Below are 7,224 nucleotides of genomic sequence, written 5' to 3' on the forward strand. Positions count from 1 at the left end.
ACCCCTAAGGTTGAATTAGGAGAAGGATTGAAAAAGCTGAAGGGGAGGGCAACCACTTAGGAAGGACAGCAGTTTAAAATAACCTGGATGCCTAAGAGTTCCCAGAGACTGAGCCACCAATCATGTAGCAGACATGGGCTGGTTTGAGACCCCCAGCACATAAGTAGTAGAGGACTGCCTGGACTGGCCTCACTCGATAAAAATTAGTCTGATCCTTGAGAGACTTGAGGCCTCAGCGAAGAAGAATGCTGTATTTAGCTTTTGAAAACTAACTTCTAGAATTCTTTATATATTTTGAATATTGGCCCTCTAACAGATGTAGGGTTAGTGAAGATGTCCTATTGGCAATGTTTTTTACCTTACAGAAGCTTTTAAATTTCATGAGATTCCATCTGTCATTTTTGATATTAAAGTCTGAGACATTGGTGTTCTTTTCAGGAAAATTTCCCCTGTGCCACAGAGTTCAAGGCTATTTTCCATTTTCTCTTCTATTGGATTCAGTGTATCTGGTTTTATGTTGAAGTCCCTAATCCATTTGGACTCGTGGTTTGTATAAGATGATAAATAAGATAAGATGTACAAATATGGATCAGTTTGCACTCAGGTACAGGCAGAACTCCAATTAGGCCAGCATCACTTGTTGAAGATGCTTCCTATTTTCCCACTGTATGTCCTCAGGTTCTTTGTCAAAGATCAAGTATGCACAGCAGTGTAGGTGTATTTCAAGACCTTCATTGTATTTGATTCATCAACAGGTCTTTGTCTATACCAATACCATGAAGTTTTTATCACTACTGCTCTGTAGTACAGTCTGAGGTCGGGGATGATGGTTTCCATAGACGTTCTTTTATCATTGAGATAACGTTTGGGTACCTCAGGTTTTTTGATTTGCCATATTGTTGAAAGTTGTTCTCTTCATGTTTGTTAAGAATTATGTTCGAATTTTGATATGGATTACTTTGAATCTGTAGATTGCTGTTGGCTTTGTTCACCATGTTAATCCTCCCTATACCTGAGCACGGTAGATCATTCAATCTTCTGAGATCTTCAGTTTCTTTCTTCAGGGATGTGTAGTTCTTGTCATATAGATCTTTCACTTGCATGGTTAGAGTTACACTTAGATGTTTTATATTACTTGTGGCTATTCTGAAGGGATGTAGATTCCCTAAGTTCTTTCTCAGCACATTTATTATTTGTATCAAGGAAGACTACTGATTTATTTGAGTTAATTTTATTTTTATTTTTTTTTTTGAACAAAAATTAAAATAATTTAATTTAAAAAATTCAAAAACAATTACCAATTAGAGATTTACCAAAAGCAAATTAGATAATATCCACAGATTAGGTTGACATCTGTTTGTAGAGAAATTTATGCATTATTTTTATTAAAATAACATTTCTATTTCTACAAGGAGTTGGAGAAATGATACAAGAAAATAAATTTCTTAAAGTAGCGTTTTTTTCTAATTTTCTACTAGCTCTTTGTTACAAAGTTCTATTTCTTTTGGTTTTTTTGAAATAGGGTTTCTCTGTAGCCCTGGCTGTCCTGGAACTCACTTTGTAGACCAGGTTGGCCTGGAACTCAGAAATCCCCCTGCCTCTGCCTCCCGAGTGCTGGGATTAAAGGCGTGTGCCACCACGCCTGGCCAAAGTTCTATTTCTAAAGCAGGCATAGTGATGATGTCTGTAGCCCCAGGCCTTGGAAGGATGACTGTCCTGCTGCATAGTGAGTCCAAAGCCAGCCTGAGCTCCATAGTGAGACTGTGCCAAAACCATAACAAGTCACATTTCTCTGAACCGTATACATGAACTTGACGTGACCACACTTACTCTCTGCTTACACTTTTAGGTAGGTGCTCTGGTTCATCTTAAAATGGCCAACTTCCAGAAACAGGCTTATCAAAGCGAAAGAGCAAGGGTTAATATTTCAACAGAGGGAATGTATATATACATTTTTATTATATACAAGGAATAAAGTTTTAAAAGATAAACAAAATAGAAGTTATCATCATAATTGGTAGTTTGAAAACAATCTTGTCATTTCTAAGAGACTTAAAGGCCTTAGAGCGGGGCCTCAAGGATGAGTTAGAGCTTTAGACAGGTCTCCTGTAGTAGGAGCTGACACTACAGGGAGGCTGGTGATGTGTCAGACCTCAGGAAGGAATGAGATGTGTGCGAGGAACAAATGAAGAGCTGGGAAGGAAGGGTCCTTCCAGGGTCAGGTGTTCTGACAGTGATTGTAAAGGTAATCAGTGAGATAGAAGAGTTCCAGGTAAAACCCTGGGTTTCTCATACTAAAGAAACCTTTCTGTAGGCTACAAATGGTTAAGGGACAGGAAAAGGGAGACATGAGCCGAAGACAAACTAGAAAAGGCTGGTTGGAGATAGGGAAATAGCCTTAGCCAGACAGCAAAGGAGATGGCATTCACCAATACAAGTCTAAACCTGGAACAACGATTTCCATATATTTGGTATTTAATTATATACAAGAAAAATACTTACTTGTTACAGAAGAGCTTCTTTATATAAAAAGCTAGAAACACACACACATATTCAATGTAAATCCCAAATGGCACCCAGCTTACTACATCCTTGGACTACAGGGATTATAAAAAAAACTTTCAGTTCAACTACAGTTACTGTGGGGCCCTCATACAGCAGTCCCCTTTTCATCTGTACATATCTTCAGACTGTGGAGTTTCAGGTTGTATTTTAAAGATGACACCCTAAGCCTCAGATCAGCTAGAGGTTTATGGAGGTGTGCAGGGGCAGTCTACTCTTGGAGATGGAGAGATCCGAGGCCTCTTCCACTTTATACTTCTCCACCGGGTTAAGGCCTCTGTTTTCTTTGTCTTTTCCATGTGGCTTTTTACGCTGGAAAAAAGGAAGCCCTCTGCTGGAAGAGCAATCCGCACTGGTGTGTTCAGTTGTCTCTGGACTTACAGGTTCCTCAGTGCACTGCTCCAGAGCCTCCCTCTCTTCATCCATGTCCTGACTGGTCTCCTTGCTGGTTTCTGAGCTGTTTAGCATCATTAGTGGCTGTTTCTTTTGCAGCTGATCAAGCAGCTGCTCTCGTGGTTCAGTTCTCACAAGTGTTGTTGGATATAAATATTTTTTCCTCTCTGGTGTCATACCTGTTGGGATATCTAGTTTGAGATCCTGTTTCAGAAAGCAATTCAGCTTTGTTAACCCAGTCTTTATAGTTTTATCAAGCTCCAGGCTTCCTGCTTTACATTTTTCTTCATCAGAAGTCATCTGAGCAACAAAGGAGCTGTGCTGGTTCTCAACAGCTGTGCTCTGTTCTCTTACTTTCTTAGTGATCTCCGAACTTGAAGCTTTACAACATCCATTTACAAACTCCATTAAATTCTCAAGTTCTTCCTTTCTCTTGCTTAGGCAGGATGCCCACTGATCAGAGAAATGAACTGTGCTTGTGTTCAGGGTCCCACACTTCTGGGTGATCTCTTGGGATACAATCTCCAGGTTGCTGTTGAGTGAACTGCAGTGTCCTACAGACTCTTCAACCAACTGTGTGCCTTCTTGATTAAAGTGTCTGAGTTCTTGTAATAATCCATCAGATTCAGCAAGAAGTTTCTTACTGTGAACTGTTGTTTTATTGATTATATCAGTAGACCTCCGCTCTGTATTTTCTTGAATACTGTTCAGTGGTTTCTGGATGTTTTCATACTTCTTCTCCAAAGCACAGAACCTCTCTGCCCAACTACTGCTTAACTGGCAAAGTTCCTGTGAATGGGTTTCCTTTATTGTCTTCAGGTCTTCAGTTAGGTTTCCACAAAGCTTTTGTGATTCAACCAAGGAAGAAACTGTGTTTTCTCGGAGTTCATGTAAATTGTTACATAATATGCTGAGAAAACTGTCTATTTCTCTTTTTTGATCTTCTACCTTTTCAGCCACTGTCGATGAAGCCCTGAAAATATGCTGTAGCTGCCTATTTATGTTCAAGATGGAAACCACACCAGGGGCTACGATGGTCTTCAGGGAAGTGAAAAGGTCGGTCACAAGTTCATCAATCAATCCTTGCAGAACACTTTTACTTTGTGCTGCTAACGATTGCTCTTCCAATATCATATCAGAATTCTGAGAAACACGAGCTGACACATTTTCTGGAATAGACATGAGAGATTCAAGTGCTGTCGTGGTAATGGTGTCTAATGCAGAGACACTAGAAGACATCAGGTTACCAAACAGTGTCTTATGAACGTCTAGCATGGCCTTTTGTTTCTCACTGCCATCCTTAATCAATTCTTCCATATTATTAAACAGACTGTTGAGGTTTTTGCCAAAGCTCTCCTGAGCTTCAGCATTGTGTTCATCAATTGCTCTCTTGCGGTCCAGTTTAGAATGTAGGCCAGATACAGCCCTGGTGGTTTCTTTAACTGTGTTAAGCAACTTGCTGGCAGTGTCATGTAGCGTCTTCTCGGTTCTTTCCAAGGCTGAAGAGACGTATTCCTCTTTAACAAGTTGTAATTTTGTTTCTTGCAAATGTTTCTGAGTGGTTTCAAGTTCCTGTGTCTTGGTTTGCAGGTCAGATTTACACTGGTCAAGTAATAACTCTTCCCAGAGTCAAGAGGGATTGGTTGATATTTCCAGCTTCCCGGGCCCTCTTGTCAACAGCTCCAGAACGCCCAATATTTTCACTTCCTGCGAGATCAACCAAATTCAACTTTCCTATTTTAACAAGCTCTTCTCCATCAATTGTTGTTTCTTTCATGTGTATCGTAACAGAGAAAACTGAGTGTGAACGACTAGAGTAAGCATTCATCAAGGTTGCTGCAGTTGTCCTTTTTGCTGCTCCCTTCTCTAAGATTTGGTAGACTTCATCTTTATTGTGTACTGTGATTTCCTCTAAGCCTTTGATTATCACTCCTCTCTTGTTCCGGGGATCATCAAACATCTGCAGCCTTTCAGAAACATCAGAAGATGGACTAAGAAGATCAAAAAGCTCCTCATTATAGATTTCCAACAGGGACACTTTAACTGAAAACTCAGTGCCATTATCAGAAAGTTTCTCAAAAATTTGATGAAGAGTGCGTGGAATTATACCAGCCAGAGGATCCTCCTCCCAGGTATATACTTCATTAGGTGACCTTTCACCTTCCATTGTAAAAGTTTTTCCAGTGCCAGTCTGACCATATGCAAAGATGGTGCAATTATAGCCCATAATAACTTCATCTAGAATTGGACAAACAACACTTCGGTAAACATCAATTTGTTTTGTAGATGCTCCAAACACCATATCAAACGTGTATGTCTTCTTTGAGGTCTTGTCCGTCAACCCTGCAGTCCGTACACTGACTTCTTTCCGTGCATGGTCACATTCCACTACTGAGTGGGCATTAGCTTTCCGCTCTGCCAGATTAAATGGTCTGCATCTCACCACCACCTGGATGTTCCTGCCCTTTTCCTCTTTCTTCTTCAAAGAACTCGGCTGGGACGCCATGACGGTCGAGCCAAAACCTGCCGGCCTAGCGGAGACTCCGACACAGTGAGAACCGGGAGTCGCCTCTCCTCACCCCGGTGCTGCCAAGGCCACGAGGACCAAGACTCGCAGCTCGGCGTCCCCGAGGTCCACGCAGGCCTCTTGGCCGTGGCCACCGCCCCGCAAAAGCCGGACAGGACGAACCTCCTCTGCTCGGAAATCAGCAACCTTGAGTTAATTTTATAATGAGCCACTTTCCTGAAATAATTTTTCATCTGTAGGTGTTCTTTGGTATAACTTTGGGGGTTGCTTTTGCATCCTATCATATCATATCATCTGAAAATAATGATATTTTGCCTTATTCCTTTCCAATATATATCCCCTTTACCTCTTATTGTTCTCTAACTTCTCTAGCAAGAACTGTGGATGGTATATTGAATAGATAGGCAGAGTTTGGGTAGCCTTGATTGTCCCTGATTTTAGTGGGATTGTTTCATGTGTGTATTTAATTTTATGTTGGCTGTTGGTTTCTTTATGATTGCTTTATGTTTAGTTGTGTGCAATGAATTCCTAATTTCTGTATGACTTATAACAGGAAAAGGTGTTGCATATTTTCAATTGCTTTTAAGGCATCTAAAAATATGACCACATCTAAAAAAAATTGACCACAGTGAATTATGTTTTTAATGCGTTCTTAAATTTGTTCTGAGAGAATTTTATTGAGTAGTTTTGCATTGCTATTCCTAAAAAAAGTCGCTCTGAAGTTTCTTTGTTTGTTGGGTCTTTGTATCATTTAGGTATCACAGTAACTGTGGCTTCATGCAATGAATTAGGTAGTGATCTTTCTTTCTGTTTCTGTTTTGTGGAATAGTTTGAGGAGTATTGGTATTCGTTCTTTTTTGAAGGTCTGGTAGAATTCAGCAATAAAACCATCTGGTCCTGGGATTTCTTTAGCTGACAGGCTTTGAATTTCTACTTCTGTTTCCTCAGGTCTTGTGGAGCTGTTTAGATAGTTTACTTGATGTTGATTAACATTGGTAGGTTGTGCCAGTCTAGAAAATGATCCCATTTCTTCTAGATTTTCCAGTTTTGCTGCATATAGGCCTTAGTAGTGAAAGACTCCAAAACTCCCAAAGGGAGGCACTTACTCAAGCCTCGGGTCAGCCGCGCACCCAAGAAGACACTGAGACCGGTACTTAAGATGTATAGAGAGTAAGATTTAATACAGCAACGACAAGAAAGCACATAAAAGCACATAAACCAGAGCCCTATAAAGCAACAGCAAGCAAATACATGAACTAGAGCTCTGGGGTCGAAACCCACACACCCCGCATGGTGTAGAGGGGATTCGACAATTAGCCCAAACTTTTCACAAGCTTTTATAGGAAGGAGGCAAGGGGGGGAGCAGGGCAGGGAAAATACAGGTTTTACGTCACTAAGAGATTCAGCCAAGGGTTTTTTTCAAAGTGCTTTTGCAACCGCGTCCCACACTTTGGCCATGTACTTGATTCATTGGAACTGAGGTTTTTACTCACACCCTTATCTCAAAAATGTCCCTGGCACAGTCCTTAGTTGGGAGGGGTTGGACTGGGTTCGTTCCAGGAAACCCTTATCTCAGAAATGTCCCCGGAACAGTTTTCATTTGAGAGGGGGTCTGACTCTGGTGTGAGAGTTCAGAATGTACTCTGGGGTGAGAGTTCTGGTGGTCAGTAATTTTCCTCTTTCATTCCCCACTCCTTCTAGTGAGTAATTCTAATCTTAGAATTTCAGAAGTCTATATTTTT

General features: G+C 40.7%; 1 pseudogene; it reads right to left on the reverse strand.

The window, feature by feature from the left end:
- Nucleotides 1-2,185: 2,185 nt before the first annotated feature.
- Nucleotides 2,186-5,471, reverse strand: LOC147003478 (kinesin-like protein KIF11 pseudogene; annotated as a pseudogene).
- Between the last annotated feature and the right edge of the window lie 1,753 nt (nucleotides 5,472-7,224).

Source organism: Mus caroli, unplaced genomic scaffold (genome assembly GCF_978045245.1).
Source record: "Mus caroli unplaced genomic scaffold, Mus_caroli_1 scaffold_8, whole genome shotgun sequence".
In the NCBI taxonomy this organism is placed as follows: domain Eukaryota; kingdom Metazoa; phylum Chordata; class Mammalia; order Rodentia; family Muridae; genus Mus; species Mus caroli.